The 27,186-nt window shown below is 43.0% G+C and overlaps 2 non-coding genes across 2 annotated transcripts; both read left to right on the forward strand.

Moving 5' to 3' along the window:
• The first annotated feature begins 26,212 nt into the window (after positions 1-26,212).
• TRNAD-GUC (transfer RNA aspartic acid (anticodon GUC)) lies at positions 26,213-26,285 on the forward strand. The gene has a single exon. It is a non-coding gene; the product is annotated as a tRNA-Asp (tRNA).
• A 663-nt stretch (positions 26,286-26,948) lies between these two features.
• Positions 26,949-27,021, forward strand: TRNAD-GUC (transfer RNA aspartic acid (anticodon GUC)). Its single transcript has one exon. It is a non-coding gene; the product is annotated as a tRNA-Asp (tRNA).
• Positions 27,022-27,186: the final 165 nt, after the last annotated feature.

The raw sequence follows: 27,186 nt of genomic DNA on the forward strand, positions 1-27,186 counted from the left end.
CCGGGAGCGGTGTTGTGAGATCTCAAATGTAACGTAAAATTTCAAAGTTTTTCCACAATACCTGACGAACATATAATTTTTGGGCTTCCGTTGCGCAATGGTTAGCGCGTTCAGCTGTTAAGAGAAAGGTTGGTGGTTCGAGCCCACTCGGGAGCGGTGTTGTGAGATCTCAAATGAAACGTAAAAAGTCAAAGTTTTTCCACAATACCTGACGACCATATCATTTTCGGGCTTCCGTGGCGCAATGGTTAGCGCGTTCGGCTGTTAACCGAAAGGTTGGTGGTTCGAGCACACTCGGGAGCGGTGTTGTGAGATCTCAAATGTAACGTAAAAATCCAAAGTTTTTCCACAATACCTGACGGCCATTTATTTTCTGAGCTTCCATGGCTCAATGGTAATGGAGTGGGCTCGAACCACCAACCTTTCTTTTAACAGCTGAACGCGCTAACCATTGCGCAACGGAAGCCCAAAAATTAAATGTTCGTAAGGTATTGTAGAAAACTTTTGGATTTTTACGTTACATTTGAGATCTCACAACACCGCTCCCGAGTGGGCTCGAACCACCAACCTTTCGGTTAACAGCCGAACGTGCTAACCATTGGGCCACGGAAGCCCAAAAAGTAAATGGTCGTCAGGTATTGTGGAAAAACTTTGACTTTTTACGTCACATCTGGGACCTCACAACACCGCACCCGGATGGGCCCGAACCACCCACCTTTCGGTTAACAGCCGAACGCGCTAACCATTGCGCCACGGAAGCCCGAAAGTGATATGGTCATCAGGTATTGTGGAAAAACTTTGGATTTTACGTTAAATCTAAGACCTCACAACACCGCTTCCGGATGGGCTCGAACCACCAACCTTTCGGTTAAAAGCCGAACGCGCTAATTATTGCGCAACGGAAGCCCAAAAATTTAATGTTCGTCAGGTATTGTGGAAAAACTTTGGATATTTACGTTACATTTGAGATCTCACAACACCGCTCCCGAGTGGGCTCGAACCTCCAACCTTTCTATTAACAGCTGAACGCGCTAACCATTGCGCAACGGAACCCCAAAAATTGAATGTTCGTCAGGTATTGTGGAAAAACTTTGAATTTTTACGTTACAATTGAGATCTCACAACACCGCTCCCGGTTGGGCTCGAACCACCAACCTTTCGATTAACAGCCGAACGCGCTAACCATTGAGCCATGGAAGCTCAGAAAATAAATGTTCGTCAGGTATTGTGGAAAAATTTTGGATTTTAACGTTACATTTGAGATCTCACAACACCGCTCCCGGGTGGGCTCGAACCACCAACCTTTCTATTAACAGCCGAACTTGCTAACCATTGAGCCATGGAAGCTCAGAAAATAAATGGCCGTCAGGTATTGTGGAAAAACTTTGGATTTTTACGTTACATCTTAGATCTCACAACACCGCTCCCGGGTATTCGAACCAACAACCTTTCGGTTAACAGCCGAACGCGCTAACCATTGAGCCATGGAAGCTCCGAAAATAAATGGTCGTCCGGTATTGTGGAAATACTCTGACATTTTACGTTACATCTCAGACCTCACAACACCGCTCCCGGATGGTCTCGAACCACCAACCTTTCGGTTAACATCCGAACGCGCTAACCATTGCGCAATGGAAGCCCAAAAATTAAATGTTCGTCAGGTATTGTGGAAAAACTTTGGATTTTTACGTTACATTTGAGATCTCACAACACCGCTCCCGAGTGGGCTCGAACCACCAAACTTTCTTTTAACAGCTGAACGCCCTAACCATTGCGCAACGGAAGCCCAAAAATTAAATGTTAGTCAGGTATTGTGGAAAAGTTTTGGATTTTTACGTTACATTTGAGATCTCACAACACCGCTCCCGAGTGGGCTCGAACCACCAACCTTTCGGTTAACAGCCGAACGTGCTAACCATTGCGCCACGGAAGCCCATAAAGTAAATGGTCGTCAGGTATTGTGGAAAAACTTTGGCTTTTTACGTTACATTTGAAACTTCACAACACCGCACCCGGGTGGGCTCGAACCACCAACCTTTTGTTTAATATCCGAACGCGCTAACTATGGAGCCAAAGAAGCTCAAAATAAAAATGGTCGTCAGGTATTGTGGAAAAACTTTGACTTTTTACGTCACATCTGGGACCTCACAACACCGCACCCGGATCGGCTCGAACCACCAACCTTTCGTTTAACAGCCGAACGCGCTGACCATTGCGCAACGGAAGCCCAAAAATTAAATTTTCGTCAGGTATTGTAAAAAAAATTTGGATTTTTACGTTACATTTGAGATCTCACAACACCGCACCCGGGTGGGCTCGAACCACCAACCTTTTGTTTAACATCCGAACGCGCTAACCATGGAGCCAAAGAAGCTCAAAATAAAAATGGTCGTCAGGTATTGTGGAAAAACTTTGACTTTTTACGTCACATCTGGGACCTCACAACACCGCACCCGGATCGGCTCGAACCACCAACCTTTCGGTTAACAGCCGAACGCGCTAACCATTGCGCCACGGAAGCCCGAAAATGATATGGTCGTCAGGTATTGTGGAAAAACTTTGAATTTTTACGTTACATTTGAGATCTCACAACACCGCTCCCGGTTGGGCTCGAACCACCAACCTTTTGTTTAACATCCGAACGCGCTAACCATGGAGCCAAAGAATTCAAAAATGAAATGGTCGTCAGGTATTGTGGAAAAACTTTGACTTTTTACGTCACATCTGGGACCTCACAACACCGCACCCGGATGGGCTCGAACCACCAACCTTTCGGTTAACAGCCGAACGCGCTAACCATTGCGCCACGGAAGCCCGAAAATTAAATGTTCGTCAGGTATTGTGGAAAAACTTTTGATTTTTACGTTACATTTGAGATCTCACAACACCGCTCCCGAGTGGGCTCGAACCACCAAACTTTCTTTTAACAGCTGAACGCGCTAACCATTGCGCAACGGAAGCCCAAAAATTAAATGTTCGTCAGGTATTGTGGAAAAACTTTGAATTTTTACGTTACATTTGAGATCTCACAACACCGCTCCCGGTTGGGCTCGAACCACCAACCTTTCGATTAACAGCCGAACGCGCTAACCATTGAGCCATGGAAGCTCAGAAAACATATGGTCGTCAGGTATTGTGGAAAAACTTTGGATTTTTACGTTACATTTGAGATCTCACAACACCGCTCCCGAGTGGGCTCGAACCACCAACCTTTCTATTAACATCCGAACGCGCTAACCATTGCGCAATGGAAGCCCAAAAATTAATTGTTCGTCAGGTATTGTGGAAAAGTTTTGGATTTTTACGTTACATTTGAGATCTCACAACACCGCTCCCGAGTGGGCTCGAACCACCAGCCTTTCGGTTAACAGCCGAACGTGCTAACCTTTGCGCCACGGAAGCCCAAAAAGTAAATGGTCGTCAGGTATTGTGGAAAAACTTTGGCTTTTTACGTTACATTTGAAACTTCACAACACCGCACCCGGGTGGGCTCGAACCACCAACCTTTTGTTTAACATCCGAACGCGCTAACCATGGAGCCAAAGAAGCTCAAAAATGAAATGGTCGTCAGGTATTGTGGAAAAACTTTGACTTTTACGTCACATCTGGGACCTCACAACACCGCACCCGGATCGGCTCGAACCACCAACCTTTCGTTTAACAGCCGAACGCGCTGACCATTGCGCAACGGAAGCCCAAAAATTAAATTTTCGTCAGGTATTGTAAAAAAAATTTGGATTTTTACGTTACATTTGAGATCTCACAACACCGCACCCGGGTGGGCTCGAACCACCAACCTTTTGTTTAACATCCGAACGCGCTAACCATGGAGCCAAAGAAGCTCAAAAATGAAATGGTCGTCAGGTATTGTGGAAAAACTTTGACTTTTTTTGTCACAACTGGGACCTCACAACACCGCACCCGGATGGACTCGAACCACCAATCTTTCGGTTAACAGCCGAACGCGCTAACCATTGCGCCACGGAAGCCCGAAAATGATATGGTCGTCAGGTATTGTGGAAAAACTTTGGATTTTTACGTTACATTTGAGATCTCACAACACCGCTCCCGAGTGGGCTCGAACCACCAAACTTTCTTTTAACAGCTGAACGCGCTAACCATTGCGCAACGGAAGCCCAAAAATTAAATGTTCGTCAGGTATTGTGGAAAAACTTTGAATTTTTACGTTACATTTGAGATCTCACAACACCGCTCCCGGTTGGGCTCGAACCACCAACCTTTTGTTTAACATCCGAACGCGCTAACTATGGAGCCAAAGAAGCTCAAAAATAAAATGGTCGTCAGGTATTGTAAAAAAATTTTGGATTTTTACGTTACATTTGAGACCTCACAACACCGCACCCGGGTGGGCTCGAACCACCAACCTTTTGTTTAACATCCGAACGCGCTAACTATGGAGCCAAAGAAGCTCAAAATAAAAATGGTCGTCAGGTATTGTGGAAAAACTTTGACTTTTTACGTCACATCTGGGACCTCACAACACCGCACCCGGATCGGCTCGAACCACCAACCTTTCGGTTAACAGCCGAACGCGCTAACCATTGCGCCACGGAAGCCCGAAAATGATATGGTCGTCAGGTATTGTGGAAAAACTTTGGATTTTTACGTTACATTTGAGATCTCACAACACCGCTCCCGAGTGGGCTCGAACCACCAAACTTTCTTTTAACAGCTGAACGCGCTAACCATTGCGCAACGGAAGCCCAAAAATTAAATGTTCGTCAGGTATTGTGGAAAAACTTTGAATTTTTACGTTACATTTGAGATCTCACAACACCGCTCCCGGTTGGGCTCGAACCACCAACCTTTCGATTAACAGCCGAACGCGCTAACCATTGAGCCATGGAAGCTCAGAAAACATATGGTCGTCAGGTATTGTGGAAAAACTTTGGATTTTTACGTTACATTTGAGATCTCACAACACCGCTCCCGAGTGGGCTCGAACCACCAACCTTTCTATTAACATCCGAACGCGCTAACCATTGCGCAATGGAAGCCCAAAAATTAAATGTTCGTCAGGTATTGTGGAAAAGTTTTGGATTTTTACGTTACATTTGAGATCTCACAACCTCTCCCGAGTGGGCTCGAACCACCAGCCTTTCGGTTAACAGCCGAACGTGCTAACCTTAGCGCCACGGAAGCCCAAAAAGTAAATGGTCGTCAGGTATTGTGGAAAAACTTTGGCTTTTTACGTTACATTTGAAACTTCACAACACCGCACCTGGGTGGGCTCGAACCACCAACCTTTTGTTTAACATCCGAACGCGCTAACCATGGAGCCAAAGAAGCTCAAAAATGAAATGGTCGTCAGGTATTGTGGAAAAACTTTGACTTTTACGTCACATCTGGGACCTCACAACACCGCACCCGGATCGGCTCGAACCACCAACCTTTCGTTTAACAGCCGAACGCGCTGACCATTGCGCAACGGAAGCCCAAAAATTAAATTTTCGTCAGGTATTGTAAAAAAAATTTGGATTTTTACGTTACATTTGAGATCTCACAACACCGCACCCGGGTGGGCTCGAACCACCAACCTTTTGTTTAACATCCGAACGCGCTAACCATGGAGCCAAAGAAGCTCAAAATAAAAATGGTCGTCAGGTATTGTGGAAAAACTTTGACTTTTTACGTCACATCTGGGACCTCACAACACCGCACCCGGATCGGCTCGAACCACCAACCTTTCGGTTAACAGCCGAACGCGCTAACCATTGCGCCACGGAAGCCCGAAAATGATATGGTCGTCAGGTATTGTGGAAAAACTTTGAATTTTTACGTTACATTTGAGATCTCACAACACCGCTCCCGGTTGGGCTCGAACCACCAACCTTTTGTTTAACATCCGAACGCGCTAACCATGGAGCCAAAGAACTCAAAAATGAAATGGTCGTCAGGTATTGTGGAAAAACTTTGACTTTTTACGTCACATCTGGGACCTCACAACACCGCACCCGGATGGGCTCGAACCACCAACCTTTCGGTTAACAGCCGAACGCGCTAACCATTGCGCCACGGAAGCCCGAAAATTAAATGTTCGTCAGGTATTGTGGAAAAACTTTTGATTTTTACGTTACATTTGAGATCTCACAACACCGCTCCCGAGTGGGCTCGAACCACCAAACTTTCTTTTAACAGCTGAACGCGCTAACCATTGCGCAACGGAAGCCCAAAAATTAAATGTTCGTCAGGTATTGTGGAAAAACTTTGAATTTTTACGTTACATTTGAGATCTCACAACACCGCTCCCGGTTGGGCTCGAACCACCAACCTTTCGATTAACAGCCGAACGCGCTAACCATTGAGCCATGGAAGCTCAGAAAACATATGGTCGTCAGGTATTGTGGAAAAACTTTGGATTTTTACGTTACATTTGAGATCTCACAACACCGCTCCCGAGTGGGCTCGAACCACCAACCTTTCTATTAACATCCGAACGCGCTAACCATTGCGCAATGGAAGCCCAAAAATTAAATGTTCGTCAGGTATTGTGGAAAAGTTTTGGATTTTTACGTTACGTTTGAGATCTCACAACACCGCTCCCGAGTGGGCTCGAACCACCAGCCTTTCGGTTAACAGCCGAACGTGCTAACCTTTGCGCCACGGAAGCCCAAAAAGTAAATGGTCGTCAGGTATTGTGGAAAAACTTTGGCTTTTTACGTTACATTTGAAACTTCACAACACCGCACCCGGGTGGGCTCGAACCACCAACCTTTTGTTTAACATCCGAACGCGCTAACCATGGAGCCAAAGAAGCTCAAAAATGAAATGGTCGTCAGGTATTGTGGAAAAACTTTGACTTTTACGTCACATCTGGGACCTCACAACACCGCACCCGGATCGGCTCGAACCACCAACCTTTCGTTTAACAGCCGAACGCGCTGACCATTGCGCAACGGAAGCCCAAAAATTAAATTTTCGTCAGGTATTGTAAAAAAAATTTGGATTTTTACGTTACATTTGAGATCTCACAACACCGCACCCGGGTGGGCTCGAACCACCAACCTTTTGTTTAACATCCGAACGCGCTAACCATGGAGCCAAAGAAGCTCAAAAATGAAATGGTCGTCAGGTATTGTGGAAAAACTTTGACTTTTTACGTCACATCTGGGACCTCACAACACCGCACCCGGATGGACTCGAACCACCAATCTTTCGGTTAACAGCCGAACGCGCTCACCATTGCGCCACGGAAGCCCGAAAATGATATGGTCGTCAGGTATTGTGGAAAAACTTTGGATTTTTACGTTACATTTGAGATCTCACAACACCGCTCCCGAGTGGGCTCGAACCACCAAACTTTCTTTTAACAGCTGAACGCGCTAACCATTGCGCAACGGAAGCCCAAAAATTAAATGTTCGTCAGGTATTGTGGAAAAACTTTGACTTTTTACGTCACATCTGGGACCTCACAACACCGCACCCGGATGGGCTCGAACCACCAACCTTTCGGTTAACAGCCGAACGCGCTAACCATTGCGCCACGGAAGCCCGAAAATTAAATGTTCGTCAGGTATTGTGGAAAAACTTTTGATTTTTACGTTACATTTGAGATCTCACAACACCGCTCCCGAGTGGGCTCGAACCACCAAACTTTCTTTTAACAGCTGAACGCGCTAACCATTGCGCAACGGAAGCCCAAAAATTAAATGTTCGTCAGGTATTGTGGAAAAACTTTGAATTTTTACGTTACATTTGAGATCTCACAACACCGCTCCCGGTTGGGCTCGAACCACCAACCTTTCGATTAACAGCCGAACGCGCTAACCATTGAGCCATGGAAGCTCAGAAAACATATGGTCGTCAGGTATTGTGGAAAAACTTTGGATTTTTACGTTACATTTGAGATCTCACAACACCGCTCCCGAGTGGCCTCGAACCACCAACCTTTCTATTAACATCCGAACGCGCTAACCATTGCGCAATGGAAGCCCAAAAATTAAATGTTCGTCAGGTATTGTGGAAAAGTTTTGGATTTTTACGTTACATTTGAGATCTCACAACACCGCTCCCGAGTGGGCTCGAACCACCAGCCTTTCGGTTAACAGCCGAACGTGCTAACCTTTGCGCCACGGAAGCCCAAAAAGTAAATGGTCGTCAGGTATTGTGGAAAAACTTTGGCTTTTTACGTTACATTTGAAACTTCACAACACCGCACCCGGGTGGGCTCGAACCACCAACCTTTTGTTTAACATCCGAACGCGCTAACCATGGAGCCAAAGAAGCTCAAAAATGAAATGGTCGTCAGGTATTGTGGAAAAACTTTGACTTTTACGTCACATCTGGGACCTCACAACACCGCACCCGGATCGGCTCGAACCACCAACCTTTCGTTTAACAGCCGAACGCGCTGACCATTGCGCAACGGAAGCCCAAAAATTAAATTTTCGTCAGGTATTGTAAAAAAAATTTGGATTTTTACGTTACATTTGAGATCTCACAACACCGCACCCGGGTGGGCTCGAACCACCAACCTTTTGTTTAACATCCGAACGCGCTAACCATGGAGCCAAAGAAGCTCAAAAATGAAATGGTCGTCAGGTATTGTGGAAAAACTTTGACTTTTTACGTCACATCTGGGACCTCACAACACCGCACCCGGATGGACTCGAACCACCAATCTTTCGGTTAACAGCCGAACGCGCTCACCATTGCGCCACGGAAGCCCGAAAATGATATGGTCGTCAGGTATTGTGGAAAAACTTTGGATTTTTACGTTACATTTGAGATCTCACAACACCGCTCCCGAGTGGGCTCGAACCACCAAACTTTCTTTTAACAGCTGAACGCGCTAACCATTGCGCAACGGAAGCCCAAAAATTAAATGTTCGTCAGGTATTGTGGAAAAACTTTGAATTTTTACGTTACTTTTGAGATCTCACAACACCGCTCCCGGTTGGGCTCGAACCACCAACCTTTTGTTTAACATCCGAACGCGCTAACTATGGAGCCAAAGAAGCTCAAAAATAAAATGGTCGTCAGGTATTGTAAAAAAATTTTGGATTTTTACGTTACATTTGAGACCTCACAACACCGCACCCGGGTGGGCTCGAACCACCAACCTTTTGTTTAACATCCGAACGCGCTAACTATGGAGCCAAAGAAGCTCAAAATAAAAATGGTCGTCAGGTATTGTGGAAAAACTTTGACTTTTTACGTCACATCTGGGACCTCACAACACCGCACCCGGATCGGCTCGAACCACCAACCTTTCGGTTAACAGCCGAACGCGCTAACCATTGCGCCACGGAAGCCCGAAAATGATATGGTCGTCAGGTATTGTGGAAAAACTTTGGATTTTTACGTTACATTTGAGATCTCACAACACCGCTCCCGAGTGGGCTCGAACCACCAAACTTTCTTTTAACAGCTGAACGCGCTAACCATTGCGCAACGGAAGCCCAAAAATTAAATGTTCGTCAGGTATTGTGGAAAAACTTTGAATTTTTACGTTACATTTGAGATCTCACAACACCGCTCCCGGTTGGGCTCGAACCACCAACCTTTCGATTAACAGCCGAACGCGCTAACCATTGAGCCATGGAAGCTCAGAAAACATATGGTCGTCAGGTATTGTGGAAAAACTTTGGATTTTTACGTTACATTTGAGATCTCACAACACCGCTCCCGAGTGGGCTCGAACCACCAACCTTTCTATTAACATCCGAACGCGCTAACCATTGCGCAATGGAAGCCCAAAAATTAAATGTTCGTCAGGTATTGTGGAAAAGTTTTGGATTTTTACGTTACATTTGAGATCTCACAACACCACTCCCGAGTGGGCTCGAACCACCAGCCTTTCGGTTAACAGCCGAACGTGCTAACCTTTGCGCCACGGAAGCCCAAAAAGTAAATGGTCGTCAGGTATTGTGGAAAAACTTTGGCTTTTTACGTTACATTTGAAACTTCACAACACCGCACCTGGGTGGGCTCGAACCACCAACCTTTTGTTTAACATCCGAACGCGCTAACCATGGAGCCAAAGAAGCTCAAAAATGAAATGGTCGTCAGGTATTGTGGAAAAACTTTGACTTTTACGTCACATCTGGGACCTCACAACACCGCACCCGGATCGGCTCGAACCACCAACCTTTCGTTTAACAGCCGAACGCGCTGACCATTGCGCAACGGAAGCCCAAAAATTAAATTTTCGTCAGGTATTGTAAAAAAAATTTGGATTTTTACGTTACATTTGAGATCTCACAACACCGCACCCGGGTGGGCTCGAACCACCAACCTTTTGTTTAACATCCGAACGCGCTAACCATGGAGCCAAAGAAGCTCAAAATAAAAATGGTCGTCAGGTATTGTGGAAAAACTTTGACTTTTTACGTCACATCTGGGACCTCACAACACCGCACCCGGATCGGCTCGAACCACCAACCTTTCGGTTAACAGCCGAACGCGCTAACCATTGCGCCACGGAAGCCCGAAAATGATATGGTCGTCAGGTATTGTGGAAAAACTTTGAATTTTTACGTTACATTTGAGATCTCACAACACCGCTCCCGGTTGGGCTCGAACCACCAACCTTTTGTTTAACATCCGAACGCGCTAACCATGGAGCCAAAGAACTCAAAAATGAAATGGTCGTCAGGTATTGTGGAAAAACTTTGACTTTTTACGTCACATCTGGGACCTCACAACACCGCACCCGGATGGGCTCGAACCACCAACCTTTCGGTTAACAGCCGAACGCGCTAACCATTGCGCCACGGAAGCCCGAAAATTAAATGTTCGTCAGGTATTGTGGAAAAACTTTTGATTTTTACGTTACATTTGAGATCTCACAACACCGCTCCCGAGTGGGCTCGAACCACCAACCTTTTGTTTAACATCCGAACGCGCTAACTATGGAGCCAAAGAAGCTCAAAATAAAAATGGTCGTCAGGTATTGTGGAAAAACTTTGACTTTTTACGTCACATCTGGGACCTCACAACACCGCACCCGGATCGGCTCGAACCACCAACCTTTCGGTTAACAGCCGAACGCGCTAACCATTGCGCCACGGAAGCCCGAAAATGATATGGTCGTCAGGTATTGTGGAAAAACTTTGGATTTTTACGTTACATTTGAGATCTCACAACACCGCTCCCGAGTGGGCTCGAACCACCAAACTTTCTTTTAACAGCTGAACGCGCTAACCATTGCGCAACGGAAGCCCAAAAATTAAATGTTCGTCAGGTATTGTGGAAAAACTTTGAATTTTTACGTTACATTTGAGATCTCACAACACCGCTCCCGGTTGGGCTCGAACCACCAACCTTTTGTTTAACATCCGAACGCGCTAACTATGGAGCCAAAGAAGCTCAAAATAAAAATGGTCGTCAGGTATTGTGGAAAAACTTTGACTTTTTACGTCACATCTGGGACCTCACAACACCGCACCCGGATCGGCTCGAACCACCAACCTTTCGGTTAACAGCCGAACGCGCTAACCATTGCGCCACGGAAGCCCGAAAATGATATGGTCGTCAGGTATTGTGGAAAAACTTTGGATTTTTACGTTACATTTGAGATCTCACAACACCGCTCCCGAGTGGGCTCGAACCACCAAACTTTCTTTTAACAGCTGAACGCGCTAACCATTGCGCAACGGAAGCCCAAAAATTAAATGTTCGTCAGGTATTGTGGAAAAACTTTGAATTTTTACGTTACATTTGAGATCTCACAACACCGCTCCCGGTTGGGCTCGAACCACCAACCTTTCGATTAACAGCCGAACGCGCTAACCATTGAGCCATGGAAGCTCAGAAAACATATGGTCGTCAGGTATTGTGGAAAAACTTTGGATTTTTACGTTACATTTGAGATCTCACAACACCGCTCCCGAGTGGGCTCGAACCACCAACCTTTCTATTAACATCCGAACGCGCTAACCATTGCGCAATGGAAGCCCAAAAATTAAATGTTCGTCAGGTATTGTGGAAAAGTTTTGGATTTTTACGTTACATTTGAGATCTCACAACACCGCTCCCGAGTGGGCTCGAACCACCAGCCTTTCGGTTAACAGCCGAACGTGCTAACCTTTGCGCCACGGAAGCCCAAAAAGTAAATGGTCGTCAGGTATTGTGGAAAAACTTTGGCTTTTTACGTTACATTTGAAACTTCACAACACCGCACCTGGGTGGGCTCGAACCACCAACCTTTTGTTTAACATCCGAACGCGCTAACCATGGAGCCAAAGAAGCTCAAAAATGAAATGGTCGTCAGGTATTGTGGAAAAACTTTGACTTTTACGTCACATCTGGGACCTCACAACACCGCACCCGGATCGGCTCGAACCACCAACCTTTCGATTAACAGCCGAACGCGCTGACCATTGCGCAACGGAAGCCCAAAAATTAAATTTTCGTCAGGTATTGTAAAAAAAATTTGGATTTTTACGTTACATTTGAGATCTCACAACACCGCACCCGGGTGGGCTCGAACCACCAACCTTTTGTTTAACATCCGAACGCGCTAACCATGGAGCCAAAGAAGCTCAAAATAAAAATGGTCGTCAGGTATTGTGGAAAAACTTTGACTTTTTACGTCACATCTGGGACCTCACAACACCGCACCCGGATGGGCTCGAACCACCAACCTTTCGGTTAACAGCCGAACGCGCTAACCATTGCGCCACGGAATCCCGAAAATTAAATGTTCGTCAGGTATTGTGGAAAAACTTTTGATTTTTACGTTACATTTGAGATCTCACAACACCGCTCCCGAGTGGGCTCGAACCACCAAACTTTCTTTTAACAGCTGAACGCGCTAACCATTGCGCAACGGAAGCCCAAAAATTAAATGTTCGTCAGGTATTGTGGAAAAACTTTGAATTTTTACGTTACATTTGAGATCTCACAACACCGCTCCCGGTTGGGCTCGAACCACCAACCTTTCGATTAACAGCCGAACGCGCTAACCATTGAGCCATGGAAGCTCAGAAAACATATGGTCGTCAGGTATTGTGGAAAAACTTTGGATTTTTACGTTACATTTGAGATCTCACAACACCGCTCCCGAGTGGGCTCGAACCACCAACCTTTCTATTAACATCCGAACGCGCTAACCATTGCGCAATGGAAGCCCAAAAATTAAATGTTCGTCAGGTATTGTGGAAAAGTTTTGGATTTTTACGTTACATTTGAGATCTCACAACACCGCTCCCGAGTGGGCTCGAACCACCAGCCTTTCGGTTAACAGCCGAACGTGCTAACCTTTGCGCCACGGAAGCCCAAAAAGTAAATGGTCGTCAGGTATTGTGGAAAAACTTTGGCTTTTTACGTTACATTTGAAACTTCACAACACCGCACCCGGGTGGGCTCGAACCACCAACCTTTTGTTTAACATCCGAACGCGCTAACCATGGAGCCAAAGAAGCTCAAAAATGAAATGGTCGTCAGGTATTGTGGAAAAACTTTGACTTTTACGTCACATCTGGGACCTCACAACACCGCACCCGGATCGGCTCGAACCACCAACCTTTCGTTTAACAGCCGAACGCGCTGACCATTGCGCAACGGAAGCCCAAAAATTAAATTTTCGTCAGGTATTGTAAAAAAAATTTGGATTTTTACGTTACATTTGAGATCTCACAACACCGCACCCGGGTGGGCTCGAACCACCAACCTTTTGTTTAACATCCGAACGCGCTAACCATGGAAACAAAGAAGCTCAAAAATGAAATGGTCGTCAGGTATTGTGGAAAAACTTTGACTTTTTACGTCACATCTGGGACCTCACAACACCGCACCCGGATGGACTCGAACCACCAATCTTTCGGTTAACAGCCGAACGCGCTAACCATTGCGCCACGGAAGCCCGAAAATGATATGGTCGTCAGGTATTGTGGAAAAACTTTGGATTTTTACGTTACATTTGAGATCTCACAACACCGCTCCCGAGTGGGCTCGAACCACCAAACTTTCTTTTAACAGCTGAACGCGCTAACCATTGCGCAACGGAAGCCCAAAAATTAAATGTTCGTCAGGTATTGTGGAAAAACTTTGAATTTTTACGTTACATTTGAGATCTCACAACACCGCTCCCGGTTGGGCTCGAACCACCAACCTTTTGTTTAACATCCGAACGCGCTAACTATGGAGCCAAAGAAGCTCAAAAATAAAATGGTCGTCAGGTATTGTGGAAAAACTTTGACTTTTTACGTCACATCTGGGACCTCACAACACCGCACCCGGATGGGCTCGAACCACCAACCTTTCGGTTAACAGCCGAACGCGCTAGTCATTGCGCCACGGAAGCCCGAAAATTAAATTTTCGTCAGGTATTGTAAAAAAAATTTGGATTTTTACGTTACATTTGAGATCTCACAACACCGCTCCCGAGTGGGCTCGAACCACCAAACTTTCTTTTAACAGCTGAACGCGCTAACCATTGCGCAACGGAAGCCCAAAAATTAAATGTTCGTCAGGTATTGTGGAAAAACTTTGAATTTTTACGTTACATTTGAGATCTCACAACACCGCTCCCGGTTGGGCTCGAACCACCAACCTTTTGTTTAACATCCGAACGCGCTAACCATGGAGCCAAAGAACTCAAAAATGAAATGGTCGTCAGGTATTGTGGAAAAACTTTGACTTTTTACGTCACATCTGGGACCTCACAACACCGCACCCGGATGGGCTCGAACCACCAACCTTTCGGTTAACAGCCGAACGCGCTAACCATTGCGCCACGGAAGCCCGAAAATTAAATGTTCGTCAGGTATTGTGGAAAAACTTTGGATTTTTACGTTACATTTGAGATCTCACAACACCGCTCCCGAGTGGGCTCGAACCACCAAACTTTCTTTTAACAGCTGAACGCGCTAACCATTGCGCAACGGAAGCCCAAAAATTAAATGTTCGTCAGGTATTGTGGAAAAACTTTGAATTTTTACGTTACATTTGAGATCTCACAACACCGCTCCCGGTTGGGCTCGAACCACCAACCTTTGGATTAACAGCCGAACGCGCTAACCATTGAGCCATGGAAGCTCAGAAAACATATGGTCGTCAGGTATTGTGGAAAAACTTTGGATTTTTACGTTACATTTGAGATCTCACAACACCGCTCCCGAGTGGGCTCGAACCACCAACCTTTCTATTAACATCCGAACGCACTAACCATTGCGCAATGGAAGCCCAAAAATTAAATGTTCGTCAGGTATTGTGGAAAAGTTTTGGATTTTTACGTTACATTTGAGATCTCACAACACCGCTCCCGGTTGGGCTCGAACCACCAACCTTTTGTTTAACATCCGAACGCGCTAACCATGGAGCCAAAGAACTCAAAAATGAAATGGTCGTCAGGTATTGTGGAAAAACTTTGACTTTTTACGTCACATCTGGGACCTCACAACACCGCACCCGGATGGGCTCGAACCACCAACCTTTCGGTTAACAGCCGAACGCGCTAACCATTGCGCCACGGAAGCCCGAAAATTAAATGTTCGTCAGGTATTGTGGAAAAACTTTGGATTTTTACGTTACATTTGAGATCTCACAACACCGCTCCCGGTTGGGCTCGAACCACCAACCTTTTGTTTAACATCCGAACGCGCTAACCATGGAGCCAAAGAACTCAAAAATGAAATGGTCGTCAGGTATTGTGGAAAAACTTTGACTTTTTACGTCACATCTGGGACCTCACAACACCGCACTCGGATGGGCTCGAACCACCAACCTTTCGGTTAACAGCCGAACGCGCTAACCATTGCGCCACGGAAGCCCGAAAATTAAATGTTCGTCAGGTATTGTGGAAAAACTTTGGATTTTTACGTTACATTTGAGATCTCACAACACCGCTCCCGAGTGGGCTCGAACCACCAAACTTTCTTTTAACAGCTGAACGCGCTAACCATTGCGCAACGGAAGCCCAAAAATTAAATGTTCGTCAGGTATTGTGGAAAAACTTTGAATTTTTACGTTACATTTGAGATCTCACAACACCGCTCCCGGTTGGGCTCGAACCACCAACCTTTCGATTAACAGCCGAACGCGCTAACCATTGAGCCATGGAAGCTCAGAAAACATATGGTCGTCAGGTATTGTGGAAAAACTTTGGATTTTTACGTTACATTTGAGATCTCACAACACCGCTCCCGAGTGGGCTCGAACCACCAACCTTTCTATTAACATCCGAACGCACTAACCATTGCGCAATGGAAGCCCAAAAATTAAATGTTCGTCAGGTATTGTGGAAAAGTTTTGGATTTTTACGTTACATTTGAGATCTCACAACACCGCTCCCGGTTGGGCTCGAACCACCAACCTTTCGATTAACAGCCGAACGCGCTAACCATTGAGCCATGGAAGCTCAGAAAACATATGGTCGTCAGGTATTGTGGAAAAACTTTGGATTTTTTCGTTACATTTGAGATCTCACAACACCGCTCCCGAGTGGGCTCGAACCACCAACCTTTCTATTAACATCCGAACGCACTAACCATTGCGCAATGGAAGCCCAAAAATTAAATGTTCGTCAGGTATTGTGGAAAAGTTTTGGATTTTTACGTTACATTTGAGATCTCACAACACCGCTCCCGGTTGGGCTCGAACCACCAACCTTTCGATTAACAGCCGAACGCGCTAACCATTGAGCCATGGAAGCTCAGAAAACATATGGTCGTCAGGTATTGTGGAAAAACTTTGGATTTTTTCGTTACATTTGAGATCTCACAACACCGCTCCCGAGTGGGCTCGAACCACCAACCTTTCTATTAACATCCGAACGCACTAACCATTGCGCAATGGAAGCCCAAAAATTAAATGTTCGTCAGGTATTGTGGAAAAGTTTTGGATTTTTACGTTACATTTGAGATCTCACAACACCGCTCCCGGTTGGGCTCGAACCACCAACCTTTTGTTTAACATCCGAACGCGCTAACCATGGAGCCAAAGAACTCAAAAATGAAATGGTCGTCAGGTATTGTGGAAAAACTTTGACTTTTTACGTCACATCTGGGACCTCACAACACCGCACCCGGATGGGCTCGAACCACCAACCTTTCGGTTAACAGCCGAACGCGCTAACCATTGCGCCACGGAAGCCCGAAAATTAAATGTTCGTCAGGTATTGTGGAAAAACTTTGGATTTTTACGTTACATTTGAGATCTCACAACACCGCTCCCGAGTGGGCTCGAACCACCAAACTTTCTTTTAACAGCTGAACGCGCTAACCATTGCGCAACGGAAGCCCAAAAATTAAATGTTCGTCAGGTATTGTGGAAAAACTTTGAATTTTTACGTTACATTTGAGATCTCACAACACCGCTCCCGGTTGGGCTCGAACCACCAACCTTTCGATTAACAGCCGAACGCGCTAACCATTGAGCCATGGAAGCTCAGAAAACATATGGTCGTCAGGTATTGTGGAAAAACTTTGGATTTTTACGTTACATTTGAGATCTCACAACACCGCTCCCGAGTGGGCTCGAACCACCAACCTTTCTATTAACATCCGAACGCACTAACCATTGCGCAATGGAAGCCCAAAAATTAAATGTTCGTCAGGTATTGTGGAAAAGTTTTGGATTTTTACGTTACATTTGAGATCTCACAACACCGCTCCCGGTTGGGCTCGAACCACCAACCTTTTGTTTAACATCCGAACGCGCTAACCATGGAGCCAAAGAACTCAAAAATGAAATGGTCGTCAGGTATTGTGGAAAAACTTTGACTTTTTACGTCACATCTGGGACCTCACAACACCGCACCCGGATGGGCTCGAACCACCAACCTTTCGGTTAACAGCCGAACGCGCTAACCATTGCGCAACGGAAGCCCAAAAATTAAATTTTCGTCAGGTATTGTAAAAAAAATTTGGATTTTTACGTTACATTTGAGATCTCACAACACCGCTCCCGAGTGGGCTCGAACCACCAAACTTTCTTTTAACAGCTGAACGCGCTAACCATTGCGCAACGGAAGCCCAAAAATTAAATGTTCGTCAGGTATTGTGGAAAAACTTTGAATTTTTACGTTACATTTGAGATCTCACAACACCGCTCCCGGTTGGGCTCGAACCACCAACCTTTTGTTTAACATCCGAACGCGCTAACCATGGAGCCAAAGAACTCAAAAATGAAATGGTCGTCAGGTATTGTGGAAAAACTTTGACTTTTTACGTCACATCTGGGACCTCACAACACCGCACCCGGATGGGCTCGAACCACCAACCTTTCGGTTAACAGCCGAACGCGCTAACCATTGCGCCACGGAAGCCCGAAAATTAAATGTTCGTCAGGTATTGTGGAAAAACTTTGGATTTTTACGTTACATTTGAGATCTCACAACACCGCTCCCGAGTGGGCTCGAACCACCAAACTTTCTTTTAACAGCTGAACGCGCTAACCATTGCGCAACGGAAGCCCAAAAATTAAATGTTCGTCAGGTATTGTGGAAAAACTTTGAATTTTTACGTTACATTTGAGATCTCACAACACCGCTCCCGGTTGGGCTCGAACCACCAACCTTTGGATTAACAGCCGAACGCGCTAACCATTGAGCCATGGAAGCTCAGAAAACATATGGTCGTCAGGTATTGTGGAAAAACTTTGGATTTTTACGTTACATTTGAGATCTCACAACACCGCTCCCGAGTGGGCTCGAACCACCAACCTTTCTATTAACATCCGAACGCACTAACCATTGCGCAATGGAAGCCCAAAAATTAAATGTTCGTCAGGTATTGTGGAAAAGTTTTGGATTTTTACGTTACATTTGAGATCTCACAACACCGCTCCCGGTTGGGCTCGAACCACCAACCTTTTGTTTAACATCCGAACGCGCTAACCATGGAGCCAAAGAACTCAAAAATGAAATGGTCGTCAGGTATTGTGGAAAAACTTTGACTTTTTACGTCACATCTGGGACCTCACAACACCGCACCCGGATGGGCTCGAACCACCAACCTTTCGGTTAACAGCCGAACGCGCTAACCATTGCGCCACGGAAGCCCGAAAATTAAATGTTCGTCAGGTATTGTGGAAAAACTTTGGATTTTTACGTTACATTTGAGATCTCACAACACCGCTCCCGGTTGGGCTCGAACCACCAACCTTTTGTTTAACATCCGAACGCGCTAACCATGGAGCCAAAGAACTCAAAAATGAAATGGTCGTCAGGTATTGTGGAAAAACTTTGACTTTTTACGTCACATCTGGGACCTCACAACACCGCACTCGGATGGGCTCGAACCACCAACCTTTCGGTTAACAGCCGAACGCGCTAACCATTGCGCCACGGAAGCCCGAAAATTAAATGTTCGTCAGGTATTGTGGAAAAACTTTGGATTTTTACGTTACATTTGAGATCTCACAACACCGCTCCCGAGTGGGCTCGAACCACCAAACTTTCTTTTAACAGCTGAACGCGCTAACCATTGCGCAACGGAAGCCCAAAAATTAAATGTTCGTCAGGTATTGTGGAAAAACTTTGAATTTTTACGTTACATTTGAGATCTCACAACACCGCTCCCGGTTGGGCTCGAACCACCAACCTTTCGATTAACAGCCGAACGCGCTAACCATTGAGCCATGGAAGCTCAGAAAACATATGGTCGTCAGGTATTGTGGAAAAACTTTGGATTTTTACGTTACATTTGAGATCTCACAACACCGCTCCCGAGTGGGCTCGAACCACCAACCTTTCTATTAACATCCGAACGCACTAACCATTGCGCAATGGAAGCCCAAAAATTAAATGTTCGTCAGGTATTGTGGAAAAGTTTTGGATTTTTACGTTACATTTGAGATCTCACAACACCGCTCCCGGTTGGGCTCGAACCACCAACCTTTCGATTAACAGCCGAACGCGCTAACCATTGAGCCATGGAAGCTCAGAAAACATATGGTCGTCAGGTATTGTGGAAAAACTTTGGATTTTTTCGTTACATTTGAGATCTCACAACACCGCTCCCGAGTGGGCTCGAACCACCAACCTTTCTATTAACATCCGAACGCACTAACCATTGCGCAATGGAAGCCCAAAAATTAAATGTTCGTCAGGTATTGTGGAAAAGTTTTGGATTTTTACGTTACATTTGAGATCTCACAACACCGCTCCCGGTTGGGCTCGAACCACCAACCTTTTGTTTAACATCCGAACGCGCTAACCATGGAGCCAAAGAACTCAAAAATGAAATGGTCGTCAGGTATTGTGGAAAAACTTTGACTTTTTACGTCACATCTGGGACCTCACAACACCGCACCCGGATGGGCTCGAACCACCAACCTTTCGGTTAACAGCCGAACGCGCTAACCATTGCGCCACGGAAGCCCGAAAATTAAATGTTCGTCAGGTATTGTGGAAAAACTTTGGATTTTTACGTTACATTTGAGATCTCACAACACCGCTCCCGAGTGGGCTCGAACCACCAAACTTTCTTTTAACAGCTGAACGCGCTAACCATTGCGCAACGGAAGCCCAAAAATTAAATGTTCGTCAGGTATTGTGGAAAAACTTTGAATTTTTACGTTACATTTGAGATCTCACAACACCGCTCCCGGTTGGGCTCGAACCACCAACCTTTCGATTAACAGCCGAACGCGCTAACCATTGAGCCATGGAAGCTCAGAAAACATATGGTCGTCAGGTATTGTGGAAAAACTTTGGATTTTTACGTTACATTTGAGATCTCACAACACCGCTCCCGAGTGGGCTCGAACCACCAACCTTTCTATTAACATCCGAACGCACTAACCATTGCGCAATGGAAGCCCAAAAATTAAATGTTCGTCAGGTATTGTGGAAAAGTTTTGGATTTTTACGTTACATTTGAGATCTCACAACACCGCTCCCGAGTGGGCTCGAACCATCAACCTTTCGGTTAACAGCCGAACGTGCTAACCATTGCGCCACGGAAGCCCAAAAAGTAAATGGTCGTCAGGTATTGTGGAAAAACTTTGGCTTTTTACGTTAAATTTGAAACTTCACAACACCGCACCCGGGTGGGCTCGAACCACCAACCTTTTGTTTAACATCCGAACGCGCTAACCATGGAGCCAAAGAAGCTCAAAAATGAAATGGTCGTCAGGTATTGTGGAAAAACTTTGACTTTTACGTCACATCTGGGACCTCACAACACCGCACCCGGATGGGCTCGAACCACCAACCTTTCGATTAACAGCCGAACGCGCTGACCATTGCGCAACGGAAGCCCAAAAATTAAATGTTCGTCAGGTATTGTAAAAAATTTTTGGATTTTTACGTTACATTTGAGACCTCACAACACCGCACCCGGGTGGGCTCGAACCACCAACCTTTTGTTTAACATCCGAACGCGCTAACTATGGAGCCAAAGAAGCTCAAAAATTAAATGTTCGTCAGGTATTGTGGAAAAATTTTGGATTTTTACGTTACATTTGAGATCTCACAACACCGCTCCCGGGTGGGCTCGAACCACCAAACTTTCGGTTAACAGCCGAACGCGCTAACCATTGCGCAACATTTTTATTTATTGATGAATCGAGATGAAATCACCTTTAATGAGTATTTTATAGGTAATTAAGCTGAATTCGGTCTAAAATGCATTCAAAAGTGTACCGAAAAAATCGCATGTTTTTTTCTTCAAGAAACAAAATCCGTTACAACGATTTCTTATTGAAAATTGAATTTGACCAGTTTTTTGAACGAATATTGTTATATTTGCTTGAATTAAAGCAAAAAGTATAAAAATAATGGTTTCAGTGGTTATATTTGAAAATAGTGAAAAAATTCTCAAAATGTGCTTCTCTGGCCGAGAAATGTCGATTTTGAAAATGTTTTTAAAAATCGAGGTACATTTTTATTTATTGATCAATCGAGATGAAATCACTTTTAATGAGTATGTTATAGGTAATTAAGCTGAATTCGGTCAAAAATTTGTCCAGAAAAAAATGCATTCAAAAGTGTACCGAAAAAATCGCATGTTTTTTCTTCAAGAAACAAAATCCGTTACAACGATTTCTTATTGAAAATTGAATTTGAACAGTTTTTTGAACGAATATTGTTATATTTGCTTGAATTAAAGAAAAAAGTACAAAAATAATGGTTTCAGTGGTTATATTTGAAAATAGTCAAAAAATTCTCAAAATGTGCTTCTCTGGCCGAGAAACGTCAATTTTGAAAATGTTTTTAAAAATCGAAGTACATTTTTATTTATTGATGAATCGAGATGAAATCAATTTCAATGAGTATTTTATAGGTAATTAAGCTGAATTCGGTCAAAAATTTGTCCAGAAAAAAATGCATTCAAAAGTGTACCGAAAAAATCGCATGTTTTTTTTTCTTCAAGAAACAAAATCCGTTACAACGATTTCTTATTGAAAATTGAATTTGAACAGTTTTTTGAACGAATATTGTTATATTTGCTTGAATTAAAGAAAAAAGTACAAAAATAATGGTTTCAGTGGTTATATTTGAAAATAGTCAAAAAATTCTCAAAATGTGCTTCTCTGGCCGAGAAACGTCAATTTTGAAAATGTTTTTAAAAATCGAGGTACATTTTTATTTATTGATCAATCGAGATGAAATCACTTTTAATGAGTATTTGATAGGTAATTAAGCTGAATTCGGTCAAAAATTTGTCCAGAAAAAAATGCATTCAAAAGTGTACCGAAAAAATCGCATGTTTTTTTCTTCAAGAAACAAAATCCGTTACAACGATTTCTTATTGAAAATTGAATTTGACCAGTTTTTTGAACGAATATTGTTACATTTGCTTGAATTAAAGCAAAAAGTACAAAAATATGGGTTTCAGTGGTTATATTTGAAAATAGTGAAAAAAAACTCCAAATGTGCTTCTCTGGCCGAGAAACGTCGATTTTGAAAATGTTATTAAAAATCGAAGTACATTTTTATTTATTGATGAATCGAGATGAAATCACTTTCAATGAGTATTTTATAGGTAATTAAGCTGAATTCGGTCAAAAATTTGTCCAGAAAAAAATGCATTCAAAAGTGAACCGAAAAAATCGCATGATTTTTTCTTCAAGATACAAAATCCGTGACAACGATTTCTTATTGAAAATTGAATTTGAACAGTTTTTGAACGAATATTGTTATATTTGCTTGAAATAAAGGAAAAAGTACAAAAATAATGGTTTCAGTGGTTATATTTGAAAATAGTGAAAAAATTCTCAAAATGTGCTTCTCTGGCCGAGAAACGTCGATTTTGAAAATGTTATTAAAAATCGAAGTACATTTTTATTTATTGATGAATCGAGATGAAATCACTTTTAATGAGTATTTTATAGGTAATTAAGCTGAATTCGGTCAAAAATTTGTCCAGAAAAAAATGCATTCAAATACAAAATCCGTGACAACGATTTCTTATTGAAAATTGAATTTGTCCAGTTTTTTGAACGAATATTGTTATATTTGCTTGAATTAAAGCAAAAAGTACAAAAATAATGGTTTCAGTGGTTATATTTGAAAATAGTCAAAAAATTCTCAAAATGTGCTTCTCTGGCCGAGAAACGTCAATTTTGAAAATGTTTTTAAAAATCGAGGTACATTTTTATTTATTGATCAATCGAGATGAAATCACTTTTAATGAGTATTTGATAGGTAATTAAGCTGAATTCGGTCAAAAATTTGTCCAGAAAAAAATGCATTCAAAAGTGTACCGAAAAAATCGCATGTTTTTTTCTTCAAGAAACAAAATCCGTTACAACGATTTCTTATTGAAAATTGAATTTGACCAGTTTTTTGAACGAATATTGTTACATTTGCTTGAATTAAAGCAAAAAGTACAAAAATATGGGTTTCAGTGGTTATATTTGAAAATAGTGAAAAAAAACTCCAAATGTGCTTCTCTGGCCGAGAAACGTCGATTTTGAAAATGTTATTAAAAATCGAAGTACATTTTTATTTATTGATGAATCGAGATGAAATCACTTTCAATGAGTATTTTATAGGTAATTAAGCTGAATTCGGTCAAAAATTTGTCCAGAAAAAAATGCATTCAAAAGTGAACCGAAAAAATCGCATGATTTTTTCTTCAAGATACAAAATCCGTGACAACGATTTCTTATTGAAAATTGAATTTGAACAGTTTTTGAACGAATATTGTTATATTTGCTTGAAATAAAGGAAAAAGTACAAAAATAATGGTTTCAGTGGTTATATTTGAAAATAGTGAAAAAATTCTCAAAATGTGCTTCTCTGGCCGAGAAACGTCGATTTTGAAAATGTTATTAAAAATCGAAGTACATTTTTATTTATTGATGAATCGAGATGAAATCACTTTTAATGAGTATTTTATAGGTAATTAAGCTGAATTCGGTCAAAAATTTGTCCAGAAAAAAATGCATTCAAATACAAAATCCGTGACAACGATTTCTTATTGAAAATTGAATTTGTCCAGTTTTTTGAACGAATATTGTTATATTTGCTTGAATTAAAGCAAAAAGTATAAAAATAATGGTTTCAGTGGTTATATTTGAAAATCGTGAAAAAATTCTCAAAATGTGCTTCTCTGGCCGAGAAACGTCGATTTTGAAAATGTTTTTAAAAATCGAGGTACATTTTTATTTATTGATCAATCGAGATGAAATCACTTTTAATGAGTATTTTATAGGTAATTAAGCTGAATTCGGTCAAAAATTTGTCCAAAAAAAATGCATTCAAAAGTGTACCGAAAAAATCGCATGTTTTTTTCTTCAAGAAACAAAATCCGTTACAACGATTTCTTATTGAAAATTGAATTTGACCAGTTTTTTGAACGAATATTGTTACATTTGCTTGAATTAAAGCCAAAAGTACAAAAATAATGGTTTCAGTGGTTATATTTGAAAATAGTGAAAAAAAACTCCAAATGTGCTTCTCTGGCCGAGAAACGTCGATTTTGAAAATGTTATTAAAAATCGAAGTACATTTTTATTTATTGATGAATCGAGATGAAATCACTTTCAATGAGTATTTTATAGGTAATTAAGCTGAATTCGGTCAAAAATTTGTCCAGAAAAAAATGCATTCAAAAGTGAACCGAAAAAATCGCATGATTTTTTCTTCAAGATACAAAATCCGTGACAACGATTTCTTATTGAAAATTGAATTTGAACAGTTTTTTGAACGAATATTGTTATATTTGCTTGAAATAAAGGAAAAAGTACAAAAATAATGGTTTCAGTGGTTATATTTGAAAATAGTGAAAAAATTCTCAAAATGTGCTTCTCTGGCCGAGAAACGTCGATTTTGAAAATGTTATTAAAAATCGAAGTACATTTTTATTTATTGATGAATCGAGATGAAATCACTTTTAATGAGTATTTTATAGGTCATTAAGCTGAATTCGGTCAAAAATTTGTCCAGAAAAAAATGCATTCAAAAGTGTACCGAAAAAATCGCATGTTTTTTTCTTCAAGAAACAAAATCCGTTACAACGATTTCTTATTGAAAATTGAATTTGACCAGTTGTGAGATCTCAAATGTAACGTAAAAATCCAAAGTTTTTCCACAATACCTGACGAACATTTAGTTTTTGGGGCTTCCGTTGCGCAATGGTTAGCGCGTTCAGCTGTTAAAAGAAAGGATGGTGGTTCGAGCCCACCCGGGAGCGGTGTTGTGAGATCTCTGATGTAACGTAAAAATCCAAAGTTTTTCCACAATACCTGACGACCATTTATTTTCTGAGCTTCCATGGCTCAATGGTTAGCGCGTTCGGCTGTTAATCGAAAGGTTGGTGGTTCGAGCCCACCCGGGAGCGGTGTTGTGAAGTTTCAAATGTAACGTAAAAAGCCAAAGTTTTTCCACAATACCTGACGACCATTAATTTTCTGAGCTTCCATGGCTCAATGGTTAGCGCGTTCGGCTGTTAACCGAAAGGTTGGTGGTTCGAGCCCACCCGGGAGCGGTGTTGTGAGATCTCAAATGTAACGTAAAAATTCAAAGTTTTTAAACAATACCTGACGAACATATAATTTTTGGGCTTCCGTTGCGCAATGGTTAGCGCGTTCAGCTGTTAAGTGAAAAGTTGGTGGTTCGAGCCCACTCGGGAGCGGTGTTGTGAGATCTCAAATGTAACGTAAAAATCCAAAGTTTTTCCACAATACCTGACGAACATTTAGTTTTTGGGCTTCCGTTGCGCAATGGTTAGAGCGTTCGGCTGTTAAAAGAAAGGATGGTGGTTCAAGCCCACCCGGGAGCGGTGTTGTGAGATCTCTGATGTAACGTAAAAATCCAAAGTTTTTCCACAATACCTGACGACCATTTATTTTCTGAGCTTCCATGGCTCAATGGTTAGCGCGTTCGACTGTCAATCGAAAGGTTGGTGGTTCGAGCCCATCCGGGAGCGGTGTTGTGAGATCTCAGATGTAACGTAAAAAGTCAAAGTTTTTCCACAATACCTGACGGCCATTTAATTTTTGGGCTTCTTTGGCTTCATGGTTAGCGCGTTCGGATGTTAAAGAAAAGGTTGGTGGTTCAGGCACACCCGGGTGCGGTGTTGTGAAGTTTCAAATGTAACGTAAAAAGCCAAAGTCTTTCCTCAATACCTGACGACCATTTCATTCCTGAGCTTCCTTGGCTCCATGGTTAGCGCGTTCGGATGTTAACCGAAAGGTTGGTGGTTCGATTCCACCCGGGTGCGGTGTTGTGAAGTTTCAAATGTAACGTAAAAAGCCAAAGTTTTTCCACAATACCTGACGACCATTTACTTTTTGGGCTTCCGTGGCGCAATGGTTAGCACGTTCGGCTGTTAACCGAAAGGTTGGTGGTTCGAGCCCACTCGGCAGTGGTGTTGTGAGATCTCAAATGTAACGTAAAAATTAAAAAAAATTTCCACAATACCTGACGAACATTTAATTTTTGGGCTTCCGTTGCGCAATGGTTAGCGCGTTCGGCTGTTAACCGAAAGGTTGGTGGTTCGAGCCCACCCGGGAGCGGTGTTGTGAGATCTCAAATGTAACGTAAAAATCCAAAGTTTTTCCACAATACCTGACGGCCATTTATTTTCTGAGCTTCCATGGCTCAATGGTTAGCGCGTTCGACTGTCAATCGAAAGGTTGGTGGTTCGAGCCCATCCGGGAGCGGTGTTGTGAGATCTCAGATGTAACGTAAAAAGTCAAAGTTTTTCCACAATACCTGACGACCATTTAATTTTTGGGCTTCTTTGGTTCCGTGGTTAGCGCGTTCGGATGTTAAAGAAAAGGTTGGTGGTTCAGGCCCACCCGGGTGCGGTGTTGTGAAGTTTCAAA

Source organism: Phalangium opilio, unplaced genomic scaffold (genome assembly GCF_054372755.1).
Source record: "Phalangium opilio isolate 3A_F unplaced genomic scaffold, DU_Popi_V2 ptg000082l_1, whole genome shotgun sequence".
NCBI classification, from domain to species: domain Eukaryota; kingdom Metazoa; phylum Arthropoda; class Arachnida; order Opiliones; family Phalangiidae; genus Phalangium; species Phalangium opilio.